At 38.9% G+C, this 27045-nt stretch overlaps 2 pseudogenes; both read left to right on the top strand.

Annotated features, from left to right (window-relative positions):
- Positions 1–1062: 1062 nt before the first annotated feature.
- On the top strand, positions 1063–6578 carry LOC139181537 (putative P2Y purinoceptor 10; annotated as a pseudogene).
- Positions 6579–9609: 3031 nt separating this feature from the next.
- Positions 9610–27045, top strand: part of LOC139181536 (UV radiation resistance-associated gene protein pseudogene) — a 35410-nt pseudogene continuing 17974 nt past the window's right edge.

Raw genomic sequence — 27045 nt, 5'->3', positions numbered from 1 at the left:
ATAATGGAAGATTTGAGAAATGACAGAATTGCTATCCTTAGATATTTCAAGAGTTTCATGCATAACAGGAAGTAGGATTTATTTAGTTTTGGTAGGCAAAACTGGTTGAAATGACAGGGATGTGGGTTTTTGGCTTACTAGAGGGAAGGATTTCTAACAATTATGATTGCTAGAAATGTAACTGTCCACATTAACAACTTTTTCACTGAACTTGCCCTAAGAGCTGAAGTAGAGGCAACCCCTTTTGCTACATCTACCACCAGATATCCTTTAGTCCTTCACACACTCTGGTAGTTGCTTGCAATGGTTGCAAGGATAGTCTCAATAAACATGAACATCTGAAGCTACTGAAATTGTATTAATAAACACAGATCTCTAAAGTTACTGAAGCTTCAAGAAAGTGCAAAGTTATATAAACAGAGCTAATTGTGCTTTTAGACAAATTCTGAAAGAGACAATGGTTATCTGAGTTGCACTATTTTTTCCAAACCCTTATCTTCCCAAGGCCTAGTGACCAGCCAGCTCTTTCCCACGCCTTTATCCCACGTTTCATTCCTAAATGTTCATAGACTCATTTAAGCAGTCTTCTAATCCCTGGTAAGGTTGCCACTCAAAATAGGCTGATGATAGGGCAAGACAGATCTCAAATTTTGACAATACAGATAGAATTGTAAAACCAAATGGAAAACAAGAATCTTAAAATATATGTTTAGGGACTATTTGTCAGTGAAGACTTGCTTGTTGGTTATCTCTGCAAGCTTGATTACTTCTTCTTTTGACTACTAAGGAAAAAACCTGACTGAGGCTACTGCCAATATAGTGATTTTTTTTTTTTTTGATTCCCCAAAATATCTTCGACAATACTGTTATCCAGTTGTAGATTGGCAAGCTATTTTCAGTTTACATAGAAAAGATCTTTTGAATTTATCAAAGTTCACACTTGGATACCTCTTTGCTAGACAAGTTTATTTGTATACCCAAACATGGACTGATATGCCCTTGACTATATTTATAGACTATTTTCTGCAGAAATACTCATTCTGATGCTTTCCCTAAGGAAGGATGGGAAGCAACAGCACAAACAGTACAAGAGCAAAGTACACTGATCTTCAAATATCATTTCAGTACTCCCTCTATGCAGCTACTTACATCCTAAGATTTATCCCTAGTCTACGGGCCAACAGTATAGCCTTGTGGATTCTGTGTCACTTCATCAGCAAGAATAATAAAGCCATTATTTCCATAATCAACTTCTCTGTGGCTAATTGTGCTCACGTGCTGTCCTTAACCCTTCTGGATTTACTATTAAATCAGCCACCATTGGCCTTTCCAGAGAACCCGTTTCTTTCTGTACTTTTACCTGAATTATCTCAATATCTATGCCAGCATTTGTTTCTTGACATGTAACAGCCTTCAGAGATACTTCTTTCTCCTCAAGCCCTTCAGGACCAGAGGCTGGAATAGGTATGATCTGAGCATCAGTGCTGCAATCTGAGTGATGGTAGGGACTGCCTGTTTGCCACTTGCAATTCTGAGAAATGTTGGATTAGATAACAACACTGAACACTCTGAGCCCTGACTTGCTGATTTAGGGTTTCAATACATTAGCATAGCATCTACTATTGGCATGATAATTGTAGTTGAACTTGGAAAGTTTGTATTCTCTGTTGTAATTATTACTTATTGTACAGGGAGAACAGGAAAACTTTTACAAGAATTCCAAGTTCTTCCTCAAACCACCAAAGATAAAAAAGGCTTTGTGGATGGTCCTTATATGTGTGGTAGTATTCACTGTGTGTTTCACACCTTACTACCTCAGTTTCTCATTCTTTATGGTGGTGAAGCAATAAACTCTTTTAAAACTGCTCCTTTATTAAAAGCACTCTATTTTTCCATATAATTTCCCTGTCTCTTGTAAATCTAAATTGCGGTTTTGATCCAGTTGTGTATTATTTTAAGATCTCAGAATTTTCTGATGGATTTTCAGAAAGTGGTAGTTTGGTTCTTCAGTCATGTGTGAAATGCAAGGATAGTGCTTTGGAAATTCAGCATAGGAAAGAGGGTTTTAAAACTATCTCTCTTGAATTTTGGGACGCTTCCAAAGTAATGTAAGAAAAGAATTACTTTTAAAATTAAAAGAATAATCTATATGCTCTATGAATTTATCTATGTCATCTTGAAGATCTTTCTTTAAAAAAGTTTTATACTTAAATGTGCCTCAAACATGGCACTCTTCCATTCATCCTCAAAATGATGATTCTTAAAAAAAATTAATGCTTATATTTTCTGTCAAAATGGAAGCATTGTTCTATGGAGCATATGTATGACAAAATATCTTTCCTTACAGAAAAGGATAAATAAAATCAATTGTACACCTGTTCCTCAACAATGGGTACAAAATTTTCACCTTCTCTTGTAAGAAGCAAAATGCAAATTGAAAACAGATGGACACAGATGAATTGTCTACACATTTTTAAATGCACAGGAGAGTAACACAATCCTAGCCTTACCAAAAAAAATATACAGAGGTGGAGTGGCCAAGGTGACAGAGTAGGAAGACCTGATCTCACCTTCTTCCACAGTTCAGTTAAGTTCAGTTCAGTTGCTCAGTCGTGTCCGAATCTTTGCGACCCCATGAATAGCAGCACGCCAGGCCTCCCTGTCCATCACCAACTCCCGGAGTTCACTCAGACTCACGTCCATCGAGTCAGGGATGCCATCCAGCCATCTCATCCTCTGTCGACCCCTTCTCCTCCTGCCCCCAATCCCTCCCAGCATCAGGGTCTTTTCCAGTGAGTCAGCTCTTCGCATGAGGTGGCCAAAGTACTGGAGTTTCAGCTTTAGCATCATTCCTTCCAAAGAAATCGCAGGGCTGATCTCCTTCAGAATGGACTGGTTGGATCTCCTTGCAGTCCAAGGGACTCTCAAGAGTCTTCTCCAACACCACAGTTCAAAAGTATCAATTCTTCGGTGCTCAGCTTTCTTCACAGTCCAACTCTCACATCCATACATGACCACTGGAAAAACCATAGCCTTGACTAGACAGACTTTTGTTGGCAAAGTAATATCTCTGCTTTTGAATATGCTATCTAGATTGGTCATAACTTTCCTTCCAAGAAGTAAGCGTCTTTTAATTTCATGGCTGCAGTCACCATCTGCAGTGATTTTGGAGCCCAGAAAAATAAAGTCTGACACTGTTTCCACTGTTTCCCCATCTATTTCCCATGAAGTGATGGGACCAGATGCCATGATCTTCGTTTTCTGAATGTTGAGTTTTAAGCCAACTTTTTCACTCTCCTCTTTCACCTTCATCAAGAGGCTTTTAAGTTCCTCTTCACTTTCTGCCATAAGGGTGGTATCATCTGCATATCTGAGGTTATTGAGATTTCTCCCAGCAATCTTGATTCCAGCTTGTGCTTCATCCAGCCCAGCGTTTCTCATGATGTATTCTGCATAGAAGTCAAATAAGCAGAGTGAAAATATACAGCCTTCACATACTCCTTTTCCTATTTGGAACCAGTCTGTTGTTCCATGTCCAATTCTAACTGTTGTTTCCTGACCTGCATACAAATTTCTCAAGAGGCAGATCAGGTGGTGTGGTATGCCCATCTCTTTCAGAATTTTCCACAGTTTCTTGTGATCCACACAGTCAAAGGCTTTGGCATAGTCAATAAAGCAGAAATAGATGTTTTTCTGGAAGTCTCCTGCTCTTTTCATGATCCAGCAGATGTTGGCAATTTGGCCTCTGGTTCCTCTGCCTTTTCTAAAATCAGCTTGAACATCTGGAAGTTCACGGTTCATGTATTGCTGAAGCCTGGCTTGGAGAATTTTGAGCATTACTTTACTAGCGTGTGAGATGAGTGCAATTGTGCGGTAGTTTGAGCATTCATTGGCCCTGCCTTTCTTTGGGATTGGAATGAAAACTGACCTTTTCCAGTCCTGTGGCCACTGCTGAGTTTTCCAAATTTGCTGGCCTATTGAGTGCAGCACTTTCAGAGCATCATCTTTCAGGATTTGAAACAGCTCAACTAGAATTCCATTACCTCCACTAGCTTTGTTCGTAGTAATGCTTTCTAAGGCCCACTTGACTTCACATTCCAGGATATGTGATTCTAGGTGAGTGATCACACCACTGTGATTATCTGTGTCATGAAGATCTTTTTTGTACAGTTCTTCTGTCTATTCTTGCCACCTCTTCTTAATATCTTCTGCTTATGTTAGGTCCACACAATTTCTGTCCTTTATCAAGCCCATCTTTGCATGAAATGTTCCCTTGGTATCTCTAATTTTCTTGAAGAGATCTCTAGACTTTCCCATTCTGTTGTTTTCCTCTATTTCTTTGAATTTCCTCAATTTCTGACAAAAATGTGGTCCACTGGAGAAGGGAATGGCAAACCACTTCAGTATTCTTGCCTTCAGAACCCCATGAACAGTATGAAAAGGCAAAATGATAGGATACTGAAAGAGGAACTCTCCATGTCAGTAGGTGCCCCACATGCTACTGGAGATCAGTGGAGAAATAACTCCACAAAGAATGAAGGGATGGAGCCAAAGCAAAAAGAATACCCAGTTGTGGATGTGACTGTTGATAGAAACAAGGTCTGATGCTGTAAAGAGCAATACTGCATAGGAACCTGGAATGTCAGGTCCATGAATCAAGACAAATTGGAAGTGGTTAAACAAGAGATGGCAAGAATGAACATCAACATTCTAGGAATCAGCGAACTGAAATGGACTGGAATGGGTGAATTTAACTCAGATGACCATTATATCTACTACTGCTGGCAGGAATCCCTCAGAAGAAATGGAGCAGCCATCATGGTCAACAAAAGAGTTCAAAATGCAGTACTTGGATGCAATCTCAAAAATGACAGAATGATCTCTGTTCATTTCCAAGGCAAACCATTCAATATCACAGGAATCCAAGTCTATGCCCCAACCAGTCACGCTGAAGAAGCTGAAGTTGAACGGTTCTATGAAGACCTACAAGATCTTTTAGAACTAACACCCAAAAAAGATGTCCTTTTCAATATAAGGGCCTGGAATGCAAAAGTAGGAAGTCAAGAAACAGCTGGAGTAACAGGCAAATTTGGCCTTAAAATATGGAATGAAGCAAGGCAAAGACTAATAGAGTTTTGCCAAGAAAATACACTGGTCACAGCAAACACCCTCTTCCAACAATACAAGAGAAGACTCTACACATGGACATCACCAGATGGTCAACACCAAAATCAGATTGATTATATTCTTTGCAGCCAAAGATGGAGAAGTTCTATACAGTCAGCAAAAACAAGACCAGGAGCTGACTGTGGCTCAGATCATGAACTCCTTATTGCCAAATTCAGACTTAAATTGAAGAAAGTAGGGAAAACCACTAGACCATTCAGGTATGACCTAAATCAAATCCCTTATGATTATACAGTGGAAGTGAGAAATAGATTTAAGGGCCTAGATCTGATAGATAGAGTGCCTGATGAACTATGGAATGAGGTTCGTGACATTGTACAGGAGACAGAGATCAAGACCATCCCCATGGAAAAGAAATGCAAAAAAAGCAAAATGGCTGTCTGGGGAGGCCTTACAAATAGCTGTGAACAGAAGAGAAGCGAAAAGGAAAGGAGAAAAGGAGAGATATAAGCGTCTGAATGCAAAGTTCCAAAGAATAGCAAGAAGAGATAAGAAAGTCTTCCTCAGCGATCAATGCAAAGCAATAGAGGAAAACAACAGAATGTGAAAGACTAGAGATCTTTTTTTACACAAGCACACCACAGTTACAAATACTTACTGGTCAATTATTGATGAGAACAACCTGAACACTAACAGAAAAGATATTTTACAACTAAAGATGTAAAGAAGCAGCCACAAGATGGAAAGGAGGAGTGGACACACAGTATAGTCAAGAGTCATATCCCTGGGTAAGTGACCCCCAAACAGGAGAATAACTGCAATTGCAGAGATTATCCACAAGGAATAAGGGTCCAAGCCCCACACTGAGCTCCCCAGGCCAGAGACATTTCACGGGAAAGATAAGCCTCTATAATATTTGGCTTTCAAGGCTAGTGGGGCTTACTTTCAGGAAAACTTAAGTGCTGTGGGAAATACAGACTCCCCTCTAAAAGGACACACACTAAATCTCACAAGCTCTGAGACCCAGGACACAAGTAACAATTTGAAAGGAACTTGGGTTATATTCACTTGCTGATCTTGGAAATTCTCTCAGAGAAGGCAATTGGGACTCACTCTAGGGTTATATACAGTGGTGACAGCCATTTTTGGACCTGTTGTCCTGTTGTGGGTGAGGCTAGGTTTTGTGTGTTGTGGTGAACAGGGCCAGTTCCAAGGGATCTCAGGGGTGTTCTTATGTTGGACCAACATCAGCAATGTTGGAAACACCATTTTGAGATTCTTTCTCTAACAGGCTGTTTGATGTAGAACCTCCTCTTAGCTCCCCTGAAACTGGCCCTGCTCACCACAACACCCAAAACACAGCCTCATCCCCAACAGGACAACAGGTCTGTGAATTCAAGACCTCAGAGCTAGAGTACTCAGTATCAAGCTCGACCTACCAGTGGGCCTGAACTAGCCCTTGGGTCCAGTCTTACTCCTCAGCAGTGGGAATTAGGCCTAGGATGATTGGATCCTAGACCTTCTCACTTGTGGGTGGACACCAATTCTGGGACCTTTTCATACTGCACCCAGAGACCCCAGGATCCTGTGGGCCAGAACTAGCCCCAGAACTCTTTTGTTCCTAGCTCTATCTACTATTGGGTGGATACCAACTCTAGGACTCCATCCCATAGCCAGAGACCCCAGATCTTAGCTCTGCACATAATGTGCTGGTAGTATTTTTGGGGATCAAAACTTACCCACTAGTGGGAAGGCAGCAACATTAGGATACCCAGAGCACCAGATCCACCCATGAGGAGATTGACACCAGCCCCAGGACAGCTTCAGCGTCTCAGCCACCTGCCTTCGGCCATGGCCCAGCCCAACAGCAGGTGGATACTAGGTATGGGATCCCAACCCTGCAGTCAACTACCTGGCACCATATACATGACATGGCACCATATACCAGTGGACTGGCACCAGTTTGGGAACTCTCCCAGTCATGCAGCTAACCATGGAAGGACCCTGCCCCATATACCAGAAGCTGGCAATCTTCACGCAAGGCAGGGCCTGGCAGCCAACTAGATTAGGAGACAGCCATGCTTACAAGTTTCTATAGTTGTCAGCTTATCATAGCAGAAAGACCCACATAACCCATACAGAGGCCACTCAAAAAGCATATCGCTCTGGTGACACGAAGGAAGTATGCTGTTAAGCCCCATAGCATGTCTCCTACATAAAGCCATTTCTCTAAGGTAGGGAAATGTAAACAGTTTACCAAATACATAGAAATGAAAGAAAATTAGACAAAATAAAGTGACATAGGAATATGTTTCAAATGAAGGAACAAGGAAAAAAAATCCCAGAAGAACTAATTGAATTGGAGATAAGCAACTACCCAATAAAGCATTCCTAGCAATAATCTTAAAGATGCTCAAAGAACTCAGGACAAAAAAACAGTTGGACACAGTTAGAACAGTAAAAAAAAGAGTTAGACAATATAAAGAGGCACCAAACAGAGATAAATAATGCAGTAACAATTAAAAAACACACTTAGATGAGTCAACAGTAGATTAGATAATATTATACTTAGGGATAGATCAGCAAACTGGAAGACATAATAGAGGAAATTATTTTAGCCAAACAGAAAAAAGAAAATAGTAAAAAATATGGGAATATTTTAAAAGACCTCTGAGATGGCATAGGGATGAGATATGGTTATATAAATATATTAAATATATATATATATATATATATATATATATATATATATATTTCATGATAAGCACAACTGAAAATCCATAATAGATGCAGAACGCCAAAAACTGAAAAGAATCCAAACATAACACTGAAGATAGTTACCAAATCATAAGGGAAGACAGCAAAAGTAAAATAAAGGAACACAAAGGAATATGTCTATCGGGAATTACTTTAGATATAAATGGACTTTACTTTCAAATTAAAAGAGAAGAGTGGCTGAATGCATATAAAAATAAAGCCCATATATTGGGCTGAGCAAAGAGTTCCCTTGGAGCCTCAAAAAAACTTTTTGGCCAACTCAGTATATGCTACTTATAAGAGATTCACCTAGGTTTTGAAGACACACATGAACAGAAAATGAGAAAATGGAAAAACATATGCCATGGAGTGGAAATGGAAAGAAAGCAGAGGCAGCAATATTTCTATCAAACAAAATAGACCTTAAAACAAACACTATAATAAGACAAAGAAGGACATTACATAATGATAAAGGGATATATACAAGAAGAATATATAACACTTGTAAGTACATATGTGCCCAGCATAAGTACATAAGTGCCTAAAGCAAATATTAACAGACATAAAGTAAGAAATTGACAATAACATAATAAACATAGGAAACTGTAACTTCCCACCTACACAATGGACAGATCATCCAGACAGAAAATCAGTAAACACTGGCCTTAAAATTACAGAGTAGAACAACAAGAGAATAGAAATTCTTTTCAAGTGCACATGAAACATTCTCCAGGACAGATCACATGCTAGATGACAAAACAAGTCTTGGTAAATTTAAGAAAACTGAAATCATATCAACCATATTTTCTAACCACCATTCTATGGACTAGACTATAAATCAACTACATGGAAATAAACTGCAAAAATCACAAACATGTGAAGGCTTAAATAATGTGCAACTAAACAATCAATTGGGGAGGGCAGTCCTAAGATGGTGGAGGAATAGGATCAGGAGACCACTTTCTCCCCCACAAATTAATCAAAAGAACATTTGAACACTGAGTAAATTCCACAAAACAACTTCTGAATGCTGGCAGAGGACATCAGGCACACATAAAAGCAGCCCAGTGTCTTCGAAAGGAGGTAGGAAAAAATATAAAAGACAAAAAAGAGACAGAAGAGCTAGGGACAGAGCTCTGTCCTGGGAAGGGAGTCTTAAAAAGACAGACGTTTCCAAACACCAGGAAACACTCTCACTGCCGAATCTGTGGAGAGCCTTGGAACCACAGAGGGCAACATAACTGGGAGGAAAAATAAATAAATAATTAAAACCCACAGATTACAATCCCAACGGTAACTCCCCCAGTGGAGAAGCAGCGCAGATGCCTGCACCTGCCACTAGCAAGCGGGGGCTGGACAGGGAGGCGCGGGCTGCATTGCTTAGAGTAAGGACCGGGCCTGAATGCCCTGAGGGTAATCTGAAGGAACTAACTTGGGCTAGCAAACCAGACTGTGGGATATCTACCATGCAAAAAGCCCTAACCTAAGACACCGCCAGGCCCACTCACAGAACAAAGGACTGAACAGAGCTAGCCTGCTGCAGACGATCCCCCTCCGGTGACAGGCAGCCAGAGCCAAGAGGGGGCAATTGCGGCCCCAGAGACACATTATCTACCAAACTGTAAGCAGGCTTCTTTGCTAACTAAGACTTCTTGGGGTTCTGGACAGTCAACATCCACCTGAGAAGGTGTGCCGGCTGTACACCCAGAAAACTGAGCGGCAAGGATGGGGGAGGCGATAAGTCACAGTAACCGTGCTCGTCAAACACCTCATCACCTGAGCTGCTTGGACCTGGGAAGGGCACAAAACGGAGGCCCAACCGAGTCTGTGCCTCTGAGGCCTACCCGAGTACCTGAACCTGAGCGGCTTAGACCTGGGAGGTGCATGTAGCCCAGGGTGGGCCTGGGATGGTTCCCAGTGGAGCAACCTAGAGCCTGAGTAGTGTGGGCAAGGAGGGCACACACGCCATGAGCTGGGGCACGCCCATTGTGGCTGAGACACTGCGAGCACATGCCAGTGTTATTTGTTTGCAGCGTCCCTCCCTCCCCCCAGGGCGACTGAACAAGTGAGCCTAAAAAAGTGTTCAACACCACTCTCTTGTGTCAGGGTGGAAGACCAGCAAACAGAAGAAGTTAAAACTGAGCGAACCTCCTTGGAAGTGACAGATGCAACAGATTAAAATCCTGTAGTTAGTACTGACTACATCAGATCAGATCAGTCTCTCAGTCATGTCCGACTCTTTGTGACCCCATGAATCCCAGCATGCCAGGCCTCCCTGTCCATCAACAACTCCCAGAGTTCACTCAGACTTACGTCCATTGAGTCAGTAATGCCATCCAGCCATCTCATCCTCTGTCGTCCCCTTCTCCTCTTGCCCCCAATCCCTCCCAGCATCAGATTCTTTTCCAATGAGTCAACTCTTCGCATGAGGTGGCCAAAGTACTGGAGTTTCAGCTTCAGCATCATTCCCTCCAAAGAAATCCCAGGGCTGATCTCCTTCAGAATGGACTGGTTGGATCTCCTTGCAGTCCAAGGGATTCTCAACAGTCTTCTCCAACACCACAGTTCAAAAGCATCAATTCTTCAGTGCTCAGCCTTCTTCACAGTCCAAATATCACATCCATACATGATCACAGGAAAAACCATAGCCTTGACTAGACGAACCTTTGTTGGCAAAGCAATGTCTCTGCTTTTGAATATGCTATCTAGGTTGGTCATAACTTTCCTTCCAAGGAATAAGCGTCTTTTAATTTCATGGCTGCAGTCACCATCTGCAGTGATTTTGGAGCCCAGAAAAATAAAGTCTGACACTGTGTCCACTGTTTCCCCATCTATTTCCCATGAAGTGATGGGACCAGATGCCATGATCTTCGTTTTCTGAATGTTGAGCTTTAAGCCAAATTTTTCACTCTCCACTTTCACTTTCATCAAGAGGCTTTTAAGTTCCTCTTCACTTTCTGCCATAAGGGTGGTGTCATCTACATATCTGAGGTTATTGATATTTCTCCTGGCAATCTTGATTCCAGCTTGTGTTTCTTCCAGTCCAGCATTTCTCATGATGTACTCTGCATATAAGTTAAATAAACAGGGTGACAATATACAGCCTTGACGTATTCCTTTTCCTATTTGGAACCAGTCTGTTGTTCCATGTCCAGTTCTAACTGTTGCATCCTGACCTGCATACAGGTTTCTCAAGAGGCAGGTTAGGTGGTCTGGTATTCCCATCTCTTTCAGAATTTTCCACAGTTTATTGTGATCCACACAGTCAAAGGCTGTGGCATAGTCAATAAAGCAAAAATAGATGTTTTTCTGGAACTCTCTTGCTTTCTCCATGATCCAGTGGATGTGGGCAATTTGATCTCTGGTTCCTCTGCCTTTTCGAAAACCAGCTTGCACATCAGGAAGTTCACGGTACATAGGAGGGGCCTATAGATCTTGAGAAATATAAGCTGGATCAAGGAACTATCTGAAAACGAACTGACCCCACACTACCCACAACACCAGATAAAGTCCTAGATATATTTTTACTATTTTTACTATCATTCTTTTTTACTGATTTTTAAAAATTTTAAGTCCTCTATTATTCCTTTAATCTTTATCTTTATAACCTACTATTACTTCAAAAAAAAGAGAGAGAGAGCCTATTTTTTAAAGTAAACTTCATATATATATATATATATATTATAATTTTTGTGACTTTTTTTTTCTTTAATATTGTTTTTTTGAAAATCCAACCTCTACTCTAGATTTTTAATCTTTGCTTTTTGGTATTTGTTATCAATTTTGTACCTTTAAGAACCCAATCTTCAGTACCCATTTTTATTTGTGAGCGAGATTACTGGCTTGACTGCTCTCTCCCCTGTTGGACTCTCCTTTTTCTCCACCAGGTCGCCTCTATCTCCTCCCTCTCCCTTCTCTTCTCTATCCAACTCTGTGAATCTCTTAGTGTGTTTCGGACGGTAGGGAACACTTACAGAACTGATTATTGGCTGGATCTGTCTCTCTCCTTTTGATTCCCCCCTTTATCCTCCTAGCCACCTCTGTATCCTTCCTCCCTCTTCTCTTGTCTGTATAACTCCGTGAACATCTCTGAGCAGTCCAGTCTGTGGAAAGCACAGAAGGAAGTGATTACTGGCTAGCTTGCTCTTTCCTCTTTTGATTCCACATCATCTCGTTCGGGTCACCTCTAACCCCCTCATCCCTCTACTCTTCTCCATGTAACTCTGTGAACATCTCTGGGTGTCCCTCATTGTGGAGAAACTTTTCATCTTTAACCTAGATGTTTTATCAACGGTGCTGTATAGATGGAGAAGTCCTGAGACTACTGTAAAAATAAGACTAAAACCCCAGAAGCAGGAGGCTTAAGTCCAAATCCTGAGAACACCAGAGAACTCCTGACTCCAGGGAACATTAATTGACAAGAGTTCATGAAATGCCTCCATACCTACACTGAAACGAAGAACGACCCAAGGGCCAACAAGTTCCAGAGCAAGACATACGATGCAAATTCACCAGCAACACAGGAACACAGACCTGAGCTTCAATATACAGTCTGCCCAAAGTTACTCCAAACCCACTGACATCTCATAACTCATTACTGAACACCTCATTGCATTCCAGAGAGAAGAAATCCAGCTCCACCCAACAGAACACCATCACAAGCTTCCCTAAACAGGAAACATTGACAAGCCACCTGTACAACCCCAGCCACAGCAAGGAAACTCCAAAATAAAGAGAACTCCACAATAAAGAGAACTCCACAAACTGCCAGAATACAGAAAGGCCACCCCAAACACAGCAATATAAACAAGACGAAGAAACAAAGGAATACCCAGAAGGTAAAGGAACAGGATAAATGCCCACCAAACCAAACAAAAGAAGAGATAGTAAATATACCTGATAAAGAATTCCTAACAATGATACTGAAAATGATCCAAAATCTTGAAAACAAAATGGAATCACAGATAAATAGCCTGGAGACAAGGACTGAGAAGATGCAAGAAAGGTTTAACAAGGACCTAGAAAAAATAAAAAAGAGTCAATATGTAATGAATAATGCAATAAATGAGATTAAAAAAAACACTCTAGAGGGAATAAATAGTAGAATAATTGAGGCGTAAGATAGGATTAGTGAGGTAGAAGATAGAAAGGTAGAAATAAATGAATCAGAGAGGAAAAAAGAAAAACAAATTAAAAGAAATGAGGACAATCTCAGAGACCTCCAGGACAATGTTAAATGACCCAACATTTGACTCACAGGAGTCCCAGAAGAAGAAGACAAAAAGAAAGACCATGAGAAAATACTTGAGCAGATAATAGTTGAAAACTTCCCTAAAATGGGGAAGGAAATAATCACCCAAGTCCAAGAAACCCAGAGAGTCCCAAACAGGATAAATCCAAGGCAAAACACCACAAGACACATATTAATAAAATTAACAAAAATCAAACACAAAGAACAAATATTAAAAGCAGCAAGGGAAAAACAACGAATAACACACAAGGGGATTCCCATAAGGATAACAGCTAGTCTTTCAATAGAAACTCTTCAGGCCAGGAGGGAATGGCTTAACATACTTAAAGTGATGAAGGAAAATAACCTACAGCCCAGATTACTGTACCCAGCAAGGATCTCATTCAAATATGAAAGAGAAATCAAAAGCTTTACAGACAAGCAAAAGCTGAGAGAATTCAGCACCACCAAACCAGCTCTCCAACAAATGCTAAAGGATCTTCTCTAGACAGGAAACACAAAAAGGGTGTATAAACTCGAACCCAAAACAATAAAGTAAATGGAAACAGGATCATAATTATCAATAATTACCTTAAAAGTAAATGTGTTGTATGCCCCAACCAAAAGACAAAGACTGGCTGAATGGATACAAAAACAAGACCCCTATATATGTTGTCTACAAGAGACCCACCTCAAAACAAGGGACACATACAGACTGAAAGTGAAGGGCTGGAAAAAGATATTCCACGTAAATAGAGACCAAAATAAAGCAGGAGTAGCAATACTCATATCAGATAAAATAGACTTTAAAACAAAGGCTGTGAAAAGAGACAAAGATGGACACTACATAATGATCAAAGGATCAATCCAAGAAGAAGATATAACAATTATAAATATATATGCACGCAACATAGGAGCACTGCAATATGTAAGACAAATGCTAACAAGTGTGAAAGGGGAAATTAACAATAACACAATAATAGTGGGAGACTTTAATACCCCACTCACACCTGTGGATAGATCAACTAAACAGAAAATTAACAAGCAAAAACAAACTTTAAATGATACAATAGACCAGTTAGACCTAATTGATATCTATAGGACATATCACCTCAAAACAATGAATTTCACCTTTTTCTCAAGGGCGCACGCAACCTTCTCCAGGATAGATCGCATCCTAGGCCATAAAGCTAGCCTTGGTAAATTCAACAGAAGTTGAAATCACTATTAGATCTCAATTACAGGAGAAAAACTATTAAAAACTGCAACATACGGAGGCTGAACAACACACTGCTGAATAACCAACAAATCACAGAAGAAATTAAAAAGAAATCAAAATATGCATAGAAATGAACGAAAGTGAAAACACAACAACCCAAAACCTGTAGAACACTGTAAAAGCAGTGCTAAGGGAAAGTTCATAGCAATAGAGGCATACCTCAAGAAACAAGAAAAGAGTCAAATAAATAACCTAACTCTACACCTTAAGCAACTAGAAAAGGAAGAAATGAAGAACCCCAGGGTTAGTAGAAGGAAAGATATCTTAAAAATTAGGGCAGAATTAAATGCAAAAGAAACAAAAGAGACCATAAGAAAAAATCAACAAAGCCAAAAGCTGGTTCTTTGAAAGGATAACTAAAATTGACAAACCATTAGCCAGACTCGTCAAGAAACAAAGGGAGTATAATCAAATCAATAATATTAGAAATGAAAATGGAGAGATCACAACCGACAACACAGAAATACAAAAGATCATAAGAGACTACTATCAGCAACTATATGGCAATAAAATGGACAACTTGGAAGAAATGGACAAATTCTTAGAAAAGGACAACTTTCCAAAACTGAACCAGGAAGAAATAGAAAATCTTAACAGACCCAACAAAAGCAGAGAAACTGAAACTGTAATCAGAAATCTTTCAGCAAACAAAATCCCAGGTCCAGACGGCTTCACAGCTGAATTCTACCAAAAATTTAGAGAAGAGCTAACACCTATCCTACTCAAACTCTTCTAGAAAATTGCAGAAGAATGTAAACTTCCAAACTCATTCTATGAGGCCACCATCACCCTAATACCAAAACCTGACAAAGATCCCACAAAAAAAGAAAACTACAGGCCAATATCACTGATGAACATAGATGCAAAAATCCTTTACAAAATTCTAGCAATCAGAATCCAACAACACATTAAAAAGATCATACACCATGACCAAGTGGGCTTTATTTCAGGGAGGCAAGGGTTATTAAATATCCACAAATCAATCAATGTAATACACCACATTAACAAATTGAAAAATAAAAGCCATATGATTATCTCAATAGATACAGAGAAAGCCTTTGACAAAATTCAACATCCATTTATGATAAAAACTCTCCAGAAAGCAGGAATAGAAGGAACATACCTCAACATAATAAAAGCTATATATGACAAACCCACAGCAAACATTATCCTCAATGGTGAAAAATTGAAAGCATTTCCCCTAAATTCAGGAACAAGACAAAGGTGCCCACTTTCACCACTATTATTCAACATAGTTTTGGAAGTTTTGGCCACAGCAATCAGAGCAGGAAAATAAATAAAAGGAATCCAAATTGGAAAAGAAGAAGTAAAATTCTCACTGTTTGCAGATGACATGATCTTCTACATAGAAAACCCTAAAGACTCCACCAGAAAATTACTAGAGCTAATCAATGACTATAGTAAAGTTGCAGGATATAAAATCAACACACAGAAATCCCTTGCATTCCTATACACTAATAATGAGAAAATAGAAAGAGAAATTAAGGAAACAATTCCATTCACCATTGCAACGAAAAGAATAAAATATTTAGGAATATTTCTACCTAAAGAAACAAAAGACATATTATATATATATATATATATATATATATATATATATAAAACACTGATGAAAGTAATCAAAGAGGACACTAATAGATGGAGAAATATACCATGTTCATGAATCGGAAGAATCAATATAGTGAAAATGAGTATACTACCCAAAGCAATCTATAGATTCAATGCAATCCCTATCAAGCTACCAACGGTATTTTTCCAAGAGCTAGAACAAATAATTTCACAATTTGTATGGAAATACAAAAAACCTCAAATAGCCAAACCAATCTTGAGAAAGAAGAATGGAACTGGAAGAATCAACCTGCCTGACTTCAGGCTCTACTACAAAGCCATAATATCAAGACAGTGTGATACTGGCACAAAGACAGAAATATAGATCAATGGAGAAAAATAGAAAGCCCAGAGATAAATCCACACACCTATGGACACCTTATCTTTGACAAAGGAGGCAAGAATACACAATGGAGAAAAGACAATCTCTTTAACAAGTGGTGCTGGGAAAACCGGTCAACCACTTGTAAAAGAGTGAAACTGGAACATGTTCTAACACCATACACAAAAGTAAACTGAAAATGAATTAAAGATCTAAATGTAAGACAAGAAACTATAAAACTCTTAGAGGAGAACATAGGCAAAACACTCTCCAACATAAGTCATAGTTGGATCCTCTATGACCCACCCCCCAGAATATTGGAAATAAAAGCAAAAATAAACAAATGAGACCTAATTAAAATTAAAAGCTTCTGAACAAAAAAGGAAACTATAAGCAAGGTGAAAAGACAGCCTTCAGAATGGGAGAAAATAAGAGCAAATGAAGCAACTGACAAACAACTAATCTCAAAAATATACAAGCAACTCCTACAGCTCAATTCCAGAAAAATAAGTGACCCAATAAAAAAATGGGCCAAAAAACTAAACAGACATTTCTCCAAAGAAGATATACAGATGGGTAACAAACACATGAATAGATGCTCAACATCACTCATTATCAGAGAAATGCAAATCAAAACCACAATGTGGTACCATCTCAGGCTGGTCAGAATGGCTGCTATCCAAAAGTCTACAAGCAATAAATTCTGGAAAGAGTGTGGAAAAAGAGACCCCTCTTACACTGTTGGTGGGGATGCAAACTAGTACAGCCACTATGGAGAACAGTGCGGAGATTCCTTGAAAAACTGGAAATAGAACTGCCTTGTGACCCAGCAACCCCACTGCAGGGCATACATACCAAGGAAACCAGAATTGAAAGAGACACATGTACCCCAATGTTCAATGCAGCACTGTTTATAATAGCCAGGACATGGAAGCAACCTAGATATCCATCAGCGCATGAATGGATAAGAAAGCAGTGGTACATATACACAATGGAGTATTACTCAGCCATTAAAAAGAATACATTTTAATCAGTTCTAATGAGGTGGATGAAAGAGGAGCCTATTATACAGCGAAGTAAGCCAGAAAGAAAAACACCAACACAGTATACTAACACACATATATGGAATTTAGAAAGATGGTAATGATAACCCTGTATATGAGACAGCAAAAGAGATACAGATGTATAGAACAGTCTTTTGGATGCTGTGGGAGAGGGAGAGGGTGGGATGATTTAGGGGAATGTCATTGAAACATATATAATATCACATAAGAAATGAATACAGGATGCTTGGGGCTGGTGCACTGGGATGACCCAGAGGAATGGTACTGGGAGGGAGGTGGGAGGCGGGTTCAGGATGGGGAACACATGTACGCCCATGGCAGATACATTTTTATGTGTAGCAGAACCAATACAGTATTGTAAAGTAATTAGCCTCCAATTAAAATTCATTTTAATATTTGGCAAAACTAATACAATTATGTAAAGTTTAAAAATAAAATAAAATTTAAAAAAAGTAAAAAAAAAAATTTAATTAAAATAAATAAATAAATAAACCATTAATGGATCACTGAAGATCTCAAAGAGGAGATTAAAAAAATACACGAAGAAAAGTACAAATGAAAACACAATGATCCCAAATTTATGGGATTCAGGCAAAAGCTTTTATGAGGGGGTAGTTTATAAAAGTGCAAGCTTTTCTCAGGAAACAAACAAACAACAAATCTCAAATTAAACCACCCAAGCTTACACCTATTGGAACTAGGAAAAGAAGAACAAAGAAAATCCAAAGTTAGTAGAAGGAAATAAATTATAAAGATCAGAGCTGAGGTAAATTAATTAGAAGCAAAAATCATAGAAAAGATCAATAAAACTAAGAGCTATTTCTTTGAAAAGATAAATCAAATCAATAAATTTTTTGTCAGATTCAAGAAAAAAGAGAGGACCAAAATCAATGAAATGAGAAATGTAAAAGAAGTACAAATTATACCAAAGAAATACGAAGTATCATAAGAGCTTACTATGAACTATATACCAATAAAATGAACAACATAGACGTGTACAAATTCCTAGAAATGTACAATCTTACAAGACTAAAAAAGGAAAAAATTGAAAATATGAACAGAACAATTATCAATAAGGAAATTGAATCAATAATTAAAAAATAACTGTCTTCTGAAGTCCAGGAACCTTTGTCTTCATGAATGAATTCTCTTAAACATATAGAGAAGAGTTAATATCTACTTTTCTCAAACTAGTCAATAAATTTGCAGAGGAAGAATTGCTTTTGAATTCATTCTAAGAGGCCAACATCACTCTTGTTACCAAAACCAGAAAAGGATATCACACAAAAAAGAAAATTACAGGCCAATATCTCTAATAAACATAGATGCAAAAAATCTCTACAAAACATTAACACAACAAATACAACGATATATTAAATAGGCCATGCATCATGATCAAGTGGGATTTATTCCAGGAAGAGAAGATGGCTCAATATCTGCAAAATAATATGATATATCACATTAAGAAATTGAAGAATAAAAATCATATGATCATTTCAACAGATGCAAAATAAGCTTTTGACAAGATTCAATAACCATTTATGATAAAAAGCTCTCCAGAAAGTGAGCATAGACAGAACACACACAATATAATAAGTATGTATATGAAAACCTACAGCTGACATTATACTCAATGGTGAAAAGCTGAAAGTATTTCTTCTAAGATCAGGAAAAAGACAACAATGCCCACACTTACCACTTTTATTTAACATAATATTGAAAGTCCTAGCTACAGGAATCAGGAATCCAAATTGGAAAGGAAGAAGTAAAACTGTTACTGTTTACAGGTGACATGATACTCTATACAAAAATTCTAAACATGTCACCAAGAAAACTACTAGAACTCATGAAAGAATTCTCTAAAGTATAGGTTACAAGATTAATACCCAGGAATCTGTTGCATTTCTATACACTAAAAAGGAATTTTAAGAAAAAAAGAGAAAGCAATCTTATTTACTATGACATGAAAAAGAATAAAATATATAGGGAAAATTCTAATTAAATAGGCAAAAGGCCTGTACTCCAAAAGCTATAGCTCATTGATGAATGAAATTGAAGAAGACACAAACAGGTGCAAAGATATACCATGCTCATGGATAGGAAGGATCAGTATTGCTAAAATAACCGTACTACCCAAGCCAATGTACAGATTGAATGCAATCTCTATCAAATAACAATGTCATTTTCACAGAATTAGAACAAATATTTCAAAAATATGTATGGAACACAAAATATCCTGAATGGCCAAAACTTTCATGCTCCCTGATTTCAAACTGTACTATAAAGCTATACTACACTAAACTATAAATCAAAATTCTATGATATAGACACATAAATTAATGGTAGAGAATAGACAGCCCATAAATAAACTTCACACTTATATGGGGCAATTAATATATGACAAAGGAGGTATAAATATACATTGGGAAAGGATCACTCTTCTGGGAAAACAGGACAGTTACATGCAAAACAAACAAATGGGGTTATTTTTCACATGATATACAAAAACAAAGCCCAAATGGATTAAATACTTTAATATAACCACCTGAAATCATAATACCTTTAAAAGAAAACATAGATAGTATTCTGCGAAATCTGTATTAGCAAGATTTTTTTGGATATGTCTCCCCAAGCAAGGGAAACAATAGGAAAAAATAAATTTAACTATATCAAACTAAAAAAAAAAAAAGCAAACAAAAAAAAATCCTTTTGAACAGCAAAGGAAACTATCAATGAAATGAAAAGGCTACATAGCAAATGGGGGGAGATATTTGTAAGTGTTTATCTAGTAAGACATTAATATCCAAGATATACAAATCACCATCAAAAAACTAAACAATTGGATTAAAAAATGGGCAGAGGACCTGAATATACATTTTCCCAAAGGCAACATACAGATGACCAAGAGACACATTAAAAGATGCTAAACATCACTAATAATCAGAGAAATGCAAATAAAAACTAAAATGAGATATCACCTCACACCTGCCAAATGGCAATTATCAAGAATTACAAAAATAAAAGTTTTGGCAAACATTTGGAGAAAAGTATACCCTTGTGCACTGTTAGTTGGAATTTAAATTAACACACTCACTATGGAAAAAATTATAGAAATTTCTCAAAGAGGTAAAAATAGGAACTATCCTACAATCTAGCAATACCACACCTGGATATTTATCCTAACAAAACAAATACAATAATTAAATATGATATATGCACTGATATTTCTTGCAAAATTATTTACAATAGCCATTATAAGGAAGCAAACCCAGTGCCCAGCAATAAATGAATGAATATTGAAGATGTGGTACATGTATGCAATTTAACATTAGTTATAAAAAGAATGAAACCTTACTATTCACAATTACATGAGAGGACCTTAAGTTCAGTTCAGTTCAGCCTCTCAGTCATGTCTGACTCTTTGCGACCCCAGGAACTGCAGCATGCCAGGCCTTTCTGTCCATCACCAACTTCCGGAGTTCACTCAAACTCATGTCCATCGAGACGGTGATGCCATCCAGCCATCTCATCCTCTGTTGTCCCCTTCTCCTCCTGCCCCCAATCCATTCCAGCATCAGAGTCTTTTCCAATAGGTCAACTCTTCAGAAGAGGTGGCCAAAGTATTGGAGTTTCAGCTTCAACATCAGTCCTTCCAATGAACACCCAGGACTGATCTCCTTTAGGATGAACTGGTTGGATCTCCTTCCAGTCCAAGGGACTCTCAAGAGTCTTCTCCAACACCAAAGTTCAAAAGCATCAATTCTTTGGCACTCAGCTTTCTTCACAGTCCAACTCTGATATCCATACATGACCACTGGAAAAACCATAGCCTTGACTAGATGGACCTTTGTTGGTAAAGTAATATCTCTACTTTTTAATATGCTATCTAGGTTGATCATAATTTTCCTTCCGAGGAGTAAGTGTCTTTTAATTTCATGGCTGCAATCACCATCTGCAGTGATTTTGGAGATCAAAAAAGTAAAGTCTGACACTATTTCCACTGATTCCCCATCTATTTCCCATGAAGTGATGGGACCAGATGCCATGATCTTTGTTTTCTAAACGTTGAGCTTTAAGCCAAATTCTTCACTCTCCTCTTTCACTTTCATCAAGAAGCTTTTGAGTTCCTCTTCACTTTCTGCCATAAGGGTGGTGTCAGCTGCATATCTGAGGTTATTGATATTTCTCCTGGCAATCTTGATTCCAGCTTGTGCTTCCTCCAGCCCAGCATTTTGCATGATGTACTCTGCATATAAGCTAAATAAGCAGGGTGACAATATACAGTCTTGAGGTACTTCTTTTACTATTTGGAACCAGTCTGTTGTTCCATGTCCACTTCTAACTGTTGCTTCCTGACCTGCATATAGGTTTCTCAAGAGGCAGGTCAGGTGGTCTGGTATTCCCATCTCTTGCAGAATTTTCCACAGTTGATTGTGATCCACACAGTCAAAGGCTTTGGCATAGTCAATAAAGCAGAAATAGGTGTTTTTCTGGAACTCTCCTGCTGCTGTTTTGATTACCCAGTGGATGTTGGCAATTTGATTTCTGGTTCCTCTGCCTTTTATAAAACCAGCTTGAACATCTGGAAGTTCACAGTTCATGTATTGCTGAAGCCTGGCTTAGAGAATTTTGAGCATTACTTTACTAGTGTGTGAGATGAGTGCAATTTTGTGGTAGTTTGATCATTCTTTGGCATTGCCTTTCTTTGGGATTGGAATGAAAACTGACCTTTTCCAGTCCTGTTGCCACTGCTAAGTTTCTCAAATTTGCTGGAATATTGAGTGCATCACTTTCACAGCATCATCTGTCAGGATTTGAAATAGCTCAACTGGAATTTCATCACCTCCATTAGCTTTGTTCATAGTGATGCTTTCTAAGGCCCACTTGACTTCACATTCCAGGATATCTGGCTCTAGGTGAGTGATCACATCATCGTGATTATCTTGGTCTTGAAGATCTTTTTTGTATAGTTCTTCTGTCTATTCTTCCCACCTCTTCTTAATATCTTTTGCTTCTGTTAAGTCCATACCATTTCTGTTCTTTATCAAGCCCATCTTTGCATGAAATGTTCCCTTGGTATCTCTAATTTTCTTGAAGAGATCTCTAGTCTTTTCTATTCTGTTGTTTTCTTCTATTTCTTTGCATTGATCACTGAGGAAGACTTTCTTATCCCTCCTTGCTATTCTTTGTAACTGCATTCAGATGGGTATATCTTTCCTTTTCTCCTTTGCCTTTAGCTTCTCTTCTTTTCTCACCTATTTATAAGACCTCCTCAGACAACCATTTTGCTTTTTTTGCATTTCTTTTTCTTGTGGATGGTCGTGATCAATGCCTCCTGTACAATGTCACAAACCTCCATCCATAGTTCAGGCACTCTATCAGTCTAATCCCTTGATTCTATTTGTTCTTTCCATTGTATAACCATAAAGGATTTGACTTAGGTCATACCTGAATGGTCTTGTGGTTTTCCCTACTTTCTTCAATTTAATCTGAATTTGGCAATAAGGAATTCATGATGTGAGTCACAGTCAGTTCCCAGTCTTGTTTTTTGCTGACTGTATAGAGCTTCTTCACCTTTGGCTGTAAAGAATACAATCAATCTGATTTTGGTATTGACCATCTAGTGATATCCATTTATAGAGTCTCATAAACCTCATAATATTTATTAATATCAACTTTATAGAGACTAGCCTTTTGCACATCTAACTAAAGTTTAACATTAAGAAAGAAGAAGAAGTGAAGTCACTTAGTCATGTCCGACTCTTTGTGACCCCACGGACTCTAACCTACTAGCCTCCTCCATCCATGGGATTTTCCAGGAAAGAATACTAGAGTGAGCTGCCATTTCCTTCTCCAGGGGATCTTCCCAACCCAGGGGTCGAATCTGGGTCTCCTGCACTGCAGGGAGACTCTTTACCATCTGAGCCACCAGCAAAGACATTAAGACAACAAGACTGGAAATCAGGTTATCTGAAACTCAGTCCCTATCCTAACATCACTTACTATAAGTGTAATCACTTACTATATAGTACTCTGCTATATGTAAATAATAATTAACTGGTCCTGATTCATTAAAATATATAATCTCAGTCTTGTGCAAGTCACTTCTGTGTTAGATGACTAATTCCATGGAAATGAATACTTATTCTCATTTAAATCTTTGAATGTTACTACCAGTAATCATGTCTTTATGTCTTGGTTTGACTCAGTTTACAAATTTGATGTTTAACTAACATGCATAGTTTGACTCAGGGTATCCAAAGGCAGAGGGCTAGCATGAGTCAGGTTTAAAAACAGGAATAGAAAGAAAGGAAGGAAAGAAGGAAGACACCTAACTTGGGAAGAAGATAAATAATAAGGTTGTAGAAAGGTTGAAGAAGATAAATAATAATGTTGCAGGGCTCCCTAACCTTGAGCCCAAACTAACCTTGAGTCAGCAAAATGGTGATAATTAACTCATTGAAAAAGATTATTTGCAGTCCTCCAGGCCTAGGTTCTGTTCTGTTTCTGTTTTCTCTCTGGCCCTGACTCTGTTACTGATTGACATGTACTGGTGGCTGATTTACTGATTACATAATTATGGAAGAAACTGTTTCTTTCACAGAGGAAAGAGCATTGGCATGCAGTTAGGATATCCAAGTTCTCAACCATACTCCGTTGCTCCTTTGCTGTAACCTGCCACAAATTATTAGTACTCTTTGGGCTTCAATTTTTTCTGCCAAATGAGAGGGTTGGATTTTATGATATATGAGATCCCTTCTAGTTCTGTCATTCATTGTCTCTAAGAAGGAATATCAGACTTTCTGAGAAAGTACAGGTACATTAATGCAAGTGTGTGGGACACTGGGGGAATAGTAAGGCACAAATTATCTGGGGTAGATTAGTGAAGGCCAAAGAAGGTTATAACTTGAAAGAAGCAAAGATTAAAGGCTGATATGCTTTATGATTGCTGATAATACACCCAGGCCCCTTTGTTTATGCTTCACTTATGTGGACACCTATGGACCATGCAGATTAGTACCATAGTCAGAGGACAGCTAGTAAAGATAAGAATAGGCACCAGAACTAAATTCAGTTAAAATGAGAAGTAAGAAACATCTAACCCCTTCCCTTGCTCTTCCCAGAAAGTTCAATTAGAAATTGGTTCAAGGAGAGGAATCAAGATGGCAGAATAGGAGGACATGGAATTCACCTCTCTTCACAAGTACATCAAGAATATACCTAAAAATGGAACAATTCTCACAAAGCACCTGTTGAACACTAGCGGAAGACTTTGTACATCTAAAAGAATAAGAAAAATCCCCATACCACTGAAAAAAAAAATTAAAGAGGAAACAAGAAGGATCCATCACACTTTGTGGGAAGCTGAAAGTGAAGAGAAGTTCCCACACTCAGAAAAGCCTCTTCACAGTGGGGAAATAAACTGGGGTGGAAAGGAAACTTCAAGCAGGCTGGAGGGGAACAGAGAAATCAGTCAGTCTGTGGGAGGCTGAACAGTGTAAGAAGTGTGCTTATGGTTCATACCACAACCTGGCATACCCCAGCCTGAGCCATGTGTCTCCTGATAAGAAGGGAGTTTGGGTGCTGGGAAGTGGGGTTTGAAGAGCAGACCCAGTGAAAGTAAAGCTGTTGGTGTCCTAAAGGACAGCTGAAGTGACAGCCTGAAGGGATGGGAGTGAGGAGATCCACAACTGAGAGAGTTTATGGAAGAAGCCTGGGCCACCGTAGAAACAATATGTCATTGTTGACTGGTGTTCAAGGGTCAGGGCCACCATTGCAACCTCTTTACCCACCAACTGGTCCCTGCTTTCATGGGCACTGGGAAGGACACCTGTTTGAGTAGGCTCACTCCTCAAGCCAAAGCCTCCTCCACACATGCAGGCTCTGGGGTTCTGATCATCTCCATCCTGAAAGCCTCCTTTGGCCATGCAAGCTCCAGTGGACCTGCAAGGCTTTTTGAGAGTCAACCCTGGGCACCCCAGCCTGAAATGGTAATCTGGCAATGCTAGTACAGGCAGAGTGTTAAAAAAAACATGGGGTTAAGAGAGCAGATCTGGGGAGACGACTGCCATTGGCTGTGTGGAGATAACCTAAAGGGATGGAAATGAGGGGTTCTGGGAAATGAAGTGAGGGGCTCCACTGCCAAGAATGCTCCTAAAGGAAACATTGTCTGCCTTGGAAATATAACACGATTTTTTAGTGGTGCACAAGGGGCATAGCCACTATCCTGGTCTCTCTCCCCACACACCAGCTCTTGCATCCATTGGCGCTAGGAAGGACTCTCATCAAAGAAAGTGTGCCACAGTCTGTTGCAACTTCCTGCCAGTCTCTGCCACTTCAGGTTCTTTATGCACACCCCAATTGTGCCTGCCTTATTCCTCCCTGGCCTGAGTGAGTAACTGTGTCCCAGTAAGTTGCTACTTTTGCTCCTGATCCCCTGGGTGGAGAACATACTCCTGAAGGTAGTCCATAGGCAGAGGTGGGGGAAAAGACAAAGCTGAATCCTAGGGGTTGTGCAACCAAAGAAGAGCAACAGAAATCTCTCTGTGCAGCTTCACAAGTGGTGAATTAAATCTCTGAAATCAGCATGATAAACCCTGCCCCTTGGGAATATCTGAATGGACAACAAATGCTCCCACAACTGAGACTGGTCTAGTCTTAGCATCTGTGGAAGTTGAGGACAAGTACACAAGGGAGCTGGGTCAGATCAAAGTTGGAGCTGACCCCACAGTGCCCACAGTACATCCAGAGACCTACCTAAAGGTACTGGAAGACCTCCTGGGGAGGTGAGGCTTAGTTGTGACACTGACAGCAGAGGACTCAGGAAAATAATATTATCACTATTATTTATGTTTCATTGTGTTCTTCTGTTTTATTATTTTCTTTAAAAATTTTCAATATATTTATATTTTATTAATTTTTACTTTGCTGCATTTTCTCTTGTTTTTTTTTTTTGTTTGTTTGTTTGTCTTACCTTTTTAATCTTTTATTTCAAATATTTTTTGTGTTTTTTTTGCCTTTATTCTTTTATTTTTTGTTTTTCTGGTTCTTTGTTTTCTTGCTTTTTGTTTCCTTTATTTTTTTGTTTGCTTCTTTTTTTTTTTGGTTTCATTTTGTTTTGATCATTTATCTTCAGTTCTGTTGGTCTGATTGTTTTCTTCTTTAGCTGTTACTTTTATTATTGATGTTTATGTTTGGTTTTATTTTTCTGTTTGCTTTCTTTTTCTGGCCATGTTATGTGGCTTGTAGAGTCTTTTTTCCCCTGCCAGAGGTTGGGCTTTAGCCTACAGGGTGGAAGTGGTGAGTCAACGGCTCTGGACCACCAGTGAATTCCCAGGCCCAGGAAATATGAATTGGTGTGGGGTCTCCCAAAGGTTTCCATCTCAGCACCAAGACCTGGCACCACCCAATAGCCTACAGGCTCCAGTGGAGGATGCCTCACATTAAACAACCAGGAAGATAGAAACACAGCCCCATCCAGCAGCAGACAGGCTGAGTAAAGCTGTATGGAGCTAACAGAGACCCCCAAACACACAAACCCAAGTGGTCCTGCCAATCAGAGGGACAAGGCTTAGCTCCAGCCACCAGAGTACAAGAACCAGTCCCTCCCAACAAGAGGCCAACACAAGGCCATGAA

This window comes from Bos indicus, chromosome X (assembly GCF_029378745.1).
Source record: "Bos indicus isolate NIAB-ARS_2022 breed Sahiwal x Tharparkar chromosome X, NIAB-ARS_B.indTharparkar_mat_pri_1.0, whole genome shotgun sequence".
Taxonomy (NCBI): domain Eukaryota; kingdom Metazoa; phylum Chordata; class Mammalia; order Artiodactyla; family Bovidae; genus Bos; species Bos indicus.
The sequence above is the reverse complement of the archived record's forward strand: the minus strand, read 5'-3'. Positions and strand labels throughout refer to the sequence as shown.